Here is a 9,046-nt window from a genome sequence, read left to right as displayed (position 1 = left end):
CCCTGATACCAAAACCAGACAAAGATACCACAAAAAAGAAAATTACAGGACAATATCACTGATAAACATAGACGCAAAAATCCTCAACAAAATACTAGCAAACCAAATCCAACAGCACATTAAAAGGATCATACACCATGATCAAGTGGGATTTATCCCAGGGATGCAAGGATTTTTCAATAACTGCAAATCAATCAGTGTGATACACATTAACAATTTGAAGAATATTAACAAATTGAAGAATAAAAAGAATAAAAAAATAAGAAAGAATAAAAGAAAGAATAAAAAATAAAGAAAGAAAAAAAGAATAAATAAAAACCATATGATCATCTCAATAGATGCAGAAAAAGCTTTTGACAAAATTCAACACCAATTTATGATAAAAACTCCCCAGAAAGTAGGCCTAGGGGAACCTACCTCCACATAATAAAGGCCATATATGACAAACCCACAACTAACATCAAACTCAACAGTGAAAAGTTGAAACCATTTCCTCTAAGAGCAGGAACAAGATGGATACAAAATTAATACACAGAAATATGTTGCATTTCTATACACTAACAACAAAAGATCAGAAAGAGAAATTAAGGAAATAATCCCATTGCATCAAAAAGAATAAAACACCTAGGAATAAACCTACCTAAGGAGGCAAAAGACTTGTATTCTGAAAACTATAAAATGCTGATGAAAGAAACTGAAGATGACAGAAACAGATGGAAGATATACCATGTTCTTGGATTGGAAGAATCAATATTGTCAAAATGACTTGGACTAATGACCAAGGCAACCTACAGATTCAATGCAATCCCTATTAAATTACCAGTGGCAATTTCCACAGAACAAGAACAAAAAATGTTTAAATTTATATGGAAACACAAAAGACCATGAATAGTCTAAGTCATTATGAGAAAGAAAAATGGAGGTTGAGGAATCAGGCTCCCCAACTTCAAACTATACTACAAGGTACAGCAATCAAAAACAGTATGGTACTGGCACAAAAACAGAAATATAGGTCAATAGAACAGGATAGAAAGTCCAGAAATAAACCCACACACCTGTGGTCAATTAATTTACGACAAAGGAGGCAAGAATATACAGTGGAGAAAAGACAGTCTCTTCAATAAGTGATGCTGGGAAAACTGAATAGCTACATGTAAAAGAATGAAACTAGAACATTCTCTAACACCATACACAAAAATAAACTCAAAATGGATTAAAGACCTAAATGTAAGACCGGATATGCTAAAACTCTTAGAGAAAAACACAGGCAGAACACTCTCTGACATAAATTGCAGCAATATCTTTTTGGAGCCACCTCCTAAAGTAACGAAAGTAAAAACAAAAATAAACAAATGGTACCTAATTAAACTTAAAAGCTTTTGCACACCAAAGGAAACCATAAACAAAATTAAAAGACTACTCACAGCATGGGAGAAAATATTTGCAAATGATGCAACCAACAAGGGATTAATTTCCAAAAAAAAATACAAACAGTTCATGCAGCTCAATAGCAAAAAAAAAAAAAAAAAAAAAAAAAAAAAAAAGAAGCACATGAAAAGATGCTCAACATAGCTAATTATTAGAGAATTGCAAATCAAAACTACATGAGGTATCACACTGGTCAGATGGCCATCATTAAAAAGTCTACAAACAATAAATATTGGAGGGACTTCCATAGTGGCACAGTGGTTAAGACTCTGTGCTCCCAATGCAAGGGGTCTGGGTTCAATCCCTGGTCAGGGAACTAAATCCCACATGCATGCTGCAACTCAGAGTCCACATGCTTCAACGAAGATCCTGCAATCGGCAACGGAGGTCCCACATGCCGCAACCAAGACCGGGCACAGCCAAATAAATAAATTAATTAAAAAAACCAAAAACCAATAAATGCTGGAGAGGATGTGGAGAAAAGGGAATACTCCTATGCTGTGGTGGGAATGTAAATTGGTGCAGCTATTATTGAGAACGGTATAGGGGTTCCTTAAAAATCTAAAAATAGAACTACCATATGATCCAGCAATCCTACTACTGGGCATATATCTGGAGAAAACCATAATTTGAAAAGATACATGCACCCCAGTGTTCTTTGCAGCACTATTTACAGTAGCCAAGACATGGAAGCAACCTAAATGTCCATTGACAGATGAATGGATAAAGAAGATCTGGTGCATATATACAATGGAATTTTACTCAGCCATAGAAAAGAATGAAATAATGCCATTTGCAGCAACATGGATGGACCTAGAGATTATCATACTAAGTGAAGTAAGTCAAAGACAAACATCATATGATATTACTTATATGTGGAATCTAAAAAAATAATACATGTGAACTTATTTACAAAACAGAATCAGACTCAGACTTCAAAAACAAACTTATGGTTAAGAAGGGGAAACGTGGAGGGAGGGATAAATCAGGAGTTTGGGGTTAGACATACACATGACTATATATAAAATAATCAACAAGGACCTACTGTACAGCACAGGGAACACTACTCAGTAGTCTGTAATAACCTATGTGGGAAAAGCATCTGAAAGAGTGGACATATGTATATGCATATCTGAATCACTTTGCTGTACACCTAAAACTACCACCACATTGTAAATCAACTATAATAAAAATTAAATTAAAATTTTAAAAAAGTGCTTCTGATGTATTCTTGCTCTTGCTGAGACAATAGGGCCCCACCCTCGCGTACTCAGGGAGCTCTCAGAATCGGCCGGTGCTGCTAGGAATCCATTTCAGGACAGGGCCATGGCTGAGCCAGGGTGGAAGATGACACAGCTCCTAGCAGCCTCTATCTGATTTCCTCCTTCCTTCCCCGATCTTAGGGCTTGGACTTCTAGGGAGATGGCTCTGCCCCCCTAGAACTGGGGCTCTAACATATGACGCAGGCCTAAGCCAATACATACATCACAGAGGACAACTCGTGACCTGGCTGACACCAATCAGAAGTGTCTCAGGCTTCTCTCCTGCCTTGGCACCAGGCTCTGTCCTTCCCAGGAGCAGCTAGAGCTCCAGCTGGCCATCCACCTGACTACACGGACTGTGGGGCAGGGCACAGGTCTGCACAGCTACCCCGGGGCTCGATTCAGGGACAAATGTGAACTACTCTGGGGACTCAGAGACTTACGACAACGGACACCTCTAATTCTGTGCTTCAGCTGAGCACTGATGAGAAACAATCCTCACTGTGTCACCTATTCATAAGGTCACCTCCTGCCTGATCACTGAAATCCCCCCTTAAGCCCAGTCCTGGAACTCTCAGGTGGGACCAGCTCTGGTTCTTGATTTTGAGCCACGAAAGGGCACAGAGATACCCTGGAGACCAATTCATCCCTACAGATGAAGAAACAGGGGCCCAGAGAGGGGCCATGACTTTCCCCGAGACACACAGCCTTTTACAAAGCCAGGACAGGTCCCCAAAACCCATCTCATGCCCTTCCCACTGTTAGTGCTGTATCCCTTACCCATACATTCAGCTGAAACAACGGATTGGAAAATCAAATTAGAACAGTCCTGGCCTGGGTGCTGTTCCTCGCTCGACCCCAGCGTTTCCCTCTTTTTGCTTTGCTCTGCTCTGCTCGCCGTGTCCTCTTCCGAGTGCCTGTTGCCTCGCACAGCAAGACAGCTGCTCCATTTTCCAGCTCTCATGTCTGCTTTCTGGGTATGAGAAGAGAGAGTGCGCAGGGGCGCAGGGCTACGCTAGCCCAGGTGGTTCCTGTTAAACGCCTTCCTGAAATCCATACCCTGTAACTTCCACTTATCTCAGCAGCCAGGACTGGTTGCCCGGCCATCCAGAGTGAATATTTTTAGCTGAGCACGTTGCCATCTGAAGCAAATTGAGGTGTGCTAGGAAGGAAGAAGGGGAAGGAGATATTGGATGCCACAGGCTGAGTCCGCCGGGAATCTGCCCGGATGGGGATTTTGGCTAAGAATGCCCTGCCCAGCATGTCGCCAGGCCCTTCTCTTCATCCCCCAATGTCCCAAAGGCTGGCCACAGTAGAGAATATAACGTGGAGCTGGAGGTTTCTGGGGATGTCAGAAGCTAGGAAGGTGGAAGGGGGTTACTCTGACTACACGTCCTTCTCATGCTAGTCTTCGAGGGCTTTCCCCTTCCTGAAAACGGCACTCAGAAATGCGCGGTGGGGAGCACGGGGGCATAGGACCAGGGGAGCCGAGAGCCACGTGCTGGGCAGGAAACTGAAGTCAGGACGCTGCTCCCACCCTCCCTTGCCGGGACCCCTGGGCTCCCTGCTTCGGCATCATCCCGCACCTTCCACCCCTCCCCCATGGAGGGCACGGAGCGTGGTCACAGGCCCAGCCCTCCTTCCAGGCTGGGCCCAGCTCCAAAAGGGCCTCCTAACCACTTGCCCTTCCCACCGGGCCTCCCGCCCCGCCGGGGTAGCACCTGTCACCCTCTCGGGATGTGTGTGCTCACCTTCTTTAACAGTGAGACGGCCTGACGAGCAGCATCAGAAACGCAAATTCTTGGGCTCCACCGCGGCCCCGTGGAATCAGACTCTGGGGGTGGAGCCAGCACTCTGCTTTTACAAGCTCTCCAGGTGGTTCTGATGCACGGTCCAGTTTGAGAATCACTAACATGTAATTACTTGCAGGCTGTGAAACAGCTTCTGGGCTGTTAGTGCCGACCCAAAGGCAGCTGGGAAAGGCAAAAATAAATAGAGCTCACCTGGCCCCTCTGCACCTCAGCACCCACCAAGGCAAGAATCCTGGGAAGACTGAGATTTTTGAGTCTAAGAATAATTGTTAGAGCTAGGAACTACAGAGGCACCATCCAAATCTCCATTTTATAGACTTGGGAACTGAGATTGGGACGGGAGAAAGCATTTGTCTGAGGTGAACACCAAAAGTGGAACTAGAATTCAAATTTCTTGAATCCTACGTTGTTTTCCCCAAATTGAAATATCTTTTGAAAAACTGTAACACGTATACCTATTGTGTGAATCTTTTACAGGTACGTGGTCCTAAGGAATCCATCCTCAATGCAAACCTGTAAAGAAAAACCTGGGGAGGAGTCTGAAGGTGGGGTGATGCCTCATCCTCAATGTGCTGTGGAGCCAGGAGTCCCTGCCCCTCTTGTTGGGGGTCACGCACCTTCTCACTGTCCCTTCTTCCAAATACTAGCCCAGTGGCCTCACCAAATGAGCCCAAGGGCAGGGCCAGGAGGCTTTAACCGAACGTGTGTCTTCCAGAGCCCTGACAAGAGGGTTGTCAGAGCTGGACAGCTGTGCACACAGCAGGCTGGCACAACGCTACCATCTGCGGGGCCCATGACAAGGGTACCAGTGGAGGCCCATCTACCACGTGGCTACAAATTTAAAACTTACAGATCAAGCTAACAAACTTAAATGTGTCCCGTCCTCCTACTTTGACAAATAAACCTTTATATAGACTCAGTCGAATGGAATATAAGGTTCAGAGGGAACAGGCTCCATCCCATAGCTCTTCTTACCCAGGCTCCATCCTGTACAAGAGGACACTGCGGCCTATTCATCAAGCTCCAGCTACACCTCCCTGCAAAGGGCTACATTTTGACCACCCTTTGGAGGCAGGATCTGGAGAAGAGGCCTGTCCAGACCCTGGAAGCTGGCTCAGGACTGCTTGGGATAAGAATTCCAGGAGCATGGCTAAAAGATGAGGTCTGGGTTTTGGGTGAACACCTCCCATTTCCCCATGACTCCAGCTGTGGGGGAGGGATGTGGTCAGAGGAGGGCTCCAGGAGAGACCTCTGAGGGCTCGCCTCTCAAAATGTGGTCCCTGAACTGGCAGCATGGGCACCACCTGGGTGCTGGTTAGAGCTGCAGCCTTGCTCCAGACCTGCTGAATCAGAATTGGCATTCTAACAAGATCCCCAGGGCATTCATGTACACAGTGAGGTTTGAAAAGCACCGTTCTAAACCACAAAACCCAGGCCCAGGGTCCCTCCTGTCCAGGTCTACGGGTACTAACAGTGGGTATTAATAAACACTTGCTCAGCAAATGCCAAACGTCCCCTAAAGCAGCTGGGGTGACTGGCTGCTGGCTCAGTGCTTTAATCTCCTCTTTCTCTAGGGCCTCAGGGGCCAAGTTTCAGTTCTAGGCCCTGCTGTCGGCCTGAGCTGATTGGTCCAGCAGGAGTCACCTGACCCACATTGGGTCCATCAGATGATCTGTCCCAGGAATCTGCAACTTGAGCCCCCAAATCAAGCTCCCAGAGCAGCAGCAATGGTAATAGCCGATGTCTTTCCTGCATCGGTGATGTGCCAATCACAGCACTGAGTGTTTTACATATCGTATAAATATCCCATCTTCACAACCACTTCACCAGGTAGGTGTTATTATTCTGCTGTTGTTTAGATGGGGAGCTGTGGCTCAGATGTTAAGTAACTCTCCCAAAGGTTTAAGGGGGCAGGGACAGCACCAGGAGAGCTGAGCGACTGGCCAAACCCAAGCCATGTGGTGCAAACGTCATCAACGTCATTCACATATTTTTTTTTAATGTGAATATGTTTTTAGTTTATTTAAATGGATTTATTTATTTTTGTATGTTAAGTATGATCTTATCTATAAAAAGAGTGTGTATACAAACATGTAAGTACAAATACGTAAAGTACTGGAAGCTTTTGGATCCAAGTGCCTGTTGCTGTTTCACGTGATTGGTGGAAATAGGGGCAGGACAGGAATAAAGACGCAGATGTAGAGAATGGACTTGAGGACACGGGGAGGGGGAAGGGGAAGCTGGGACGAAGTGAGAGAGTGGCATGGACATATATACACTCCCAAATGTAAAATAGCTAGTGGGAAGAAGCCGCATAGCACAGGGAGATCAGCTCGGTGCTTTGTGACCACCTAGAGGGGTGGGATAGGGAGGGTGGGAGGGAGGCTCAAGAGGGAGGGACATGAGGATATATATATGCATATGCCTGATTCATTTTGTTATACAGCAGAAACTAACACACCACTGTAAAGCAATTACACTCCAATAAAGATGTTAAAAAAAAATTCGTCATCAACTTCTGCTGCCAGGGCCCGGCTTCCGGGCTTCACGGCGATCGGGCAAAGCAGGAGGCCCCGCTCTGTGAAGCGGCTGCAGGGAGGGAGGGAGGCCTTGGGGCAGAATGAAGGGCAGGAGCTGTGGGAGACGGGAGCCCAGAGAACCTCCACTCCCCAAGCGAGCACAGGGCACCGGCCAAGAGCAGCCCACTCACCACACTGCAGTACAGGCCAGAGAGCCCGCCGTGAGGACTGACCCCTCCTTTCCTCCAGTGAGCTAGCAGCCAGAGGAAAGGTGTGGGTGATTTATTTTGGAGACATAGGGCAGGGGCGGTGGAGAAGTCTGCATCCTGCTCTGTATGTGGTCCCCAGAGGAACGGACACCTAAGAGGCCGAGAGGGTGGAGGCAGCCGGGATGTGCTGGGACGACTAAGGCCAGAGAACCAGTCCGTACTGGAGAAGGGAGTTGGAGGCCTCCCTGGCTGGAGGCCCTGGCTGGTTCCTGACTCTGGCTCTGAGTGGAATCTGCCGTTCAGGGTGATGGGGGGATGGCCTGGGGCACGTAGGCCTCTGACCACCTAAGAGGAAAAAACTAATCGTGAGCAGCTGGTTTCTATCAGAATCCGAGTCTCCGCAGGTGCAGGGCTGTTTGGCTTTATTTAAAAAACAAACCAACAGCTTTCATTAGCATTAACCCAGCGGCGGCCCCCTGCTGTCACCTGAAAATCAGCCACCCACAGGTCACACCCTCGGCAGCCTCACAGTACAGGGTTACACCCTGGCACCACCCTGGCCCAGGGCGGCCACACAGAAATATACTTCTCACTGCACAGATCTCCCTTAAAAAAAAAAAAAATCAAACAATCATCAGGTCAGAGAAGAATCACTTGCTCCTCCAGTGAAGAGGGTACACACTGGGTAGCCAAAGCCAGGTCCTCCTGGCTTCTCACAGTGGGGCGGGGGCCAGGACTCCTCAGGACCGTGTGACCACGGCTGGGACACTGCCGGCGGCCTCGCTCCCTGCTGAGGGCGGAAGGGATTCATCCCAGCGCCCACGGGTGGCGGCGAAGTGCTGGGAGCCCAACCTGTCATCAGCATCCCCAGAGCCCCCGCAGACTGAGATGCAAATAGCTCCAGGCCCACGCGGCTCCCCGTCTGCTGACGAGGGTGGCTCCCTCCTGTTTCTTCTCTTGCTTCTTACTTTTTTCAGGGAGCAGAGTTCAGAGTAAGAGCTGGCAGTTCTGGAAACTTTTCTTGCTCCTCAGACAACTGTGACGATCATGGAGACCCGCTCCAGACACTTTCCACTGACTCGAAGGGGATGGGAAGGAGGGACCCTTCCTTTGGAGTGAGTGGCCCTTGGGCCCAGTCAGTGCACGGCTGGGCGAGGAGACCCTGGGCTCACAGCTGAGGAGCCGGAGCTCCTCTCAGCACCTCACCTGGCCTGTAGCTCCTCTGACAAAGAGAATGGCATCTTCCCCTTCCTGGCCCTTCAGAGGGCCTCCTGCTGCTCCAGGGCCTGGAGATTACTGGGCCACCCTAGAGGCTGAACCCTTCAGTCTGGAGGAAACTACCGCTGCTAGAGATACAGGAGTAGCTCCAGAGCAGTGGACATCACGCTGGGGTAGGAGGGGATAATCTGAGATGCCGCCTAAGGGGAGCAAACACAGGAGAGGGGATTCCTGCTGACTGGGCTTAGCCCCAGGACAGAGCCGGGTGCAGCTGAGTCACCAAAGGACAGGGCACACAGAGCATGTCTGGTTCTGAGGCCTGCTGTCCTTACCACAGACAGGTATTTAGACCCCCAACCCTGCATCAAGCCCCCACCTAGTAAAAGTTCTGAGAAGCACTTCGTCCTAGGACCCCTTGAGGGTTTCACCCCTAGGGCCCAGCCCTGGCCTTCCTGCCCTCCCCAGCCCAGCACAGTCACGGGTCCAGTGGTCTGGGCCACGCCCCCGAGCCGCAGAAGACAAGGACAAAGGGCTGCGCGTGCCCAGCAGCTCCGACTCCTCGGGGGGGTCTGGCTCCAATCTCATCTGGTGATGCCTTG

The sequence above is a fragment of the Neophocaena asiaeorientalis genome, unplaced genomic scaffold (genome assembly GCF_003031525.2).
Source record: "Neophocaena asiaeorientalis asiaeorientalis breed wild unplaced genomic scaffold, Neophocaena_asiaeorientalis_V1.1 scaffold293, whole genome shotgun sequence".
Classification (NCBI taxonomy): Eukaryota; Metazoa; Chordata; class Mammalia; order Artiodactyla; family Phocoenidae; genus Neophocaena; species Neophocaena asiaeorientalis.
Note: the sequence above shows the minus strand (reverse complement) of the source record.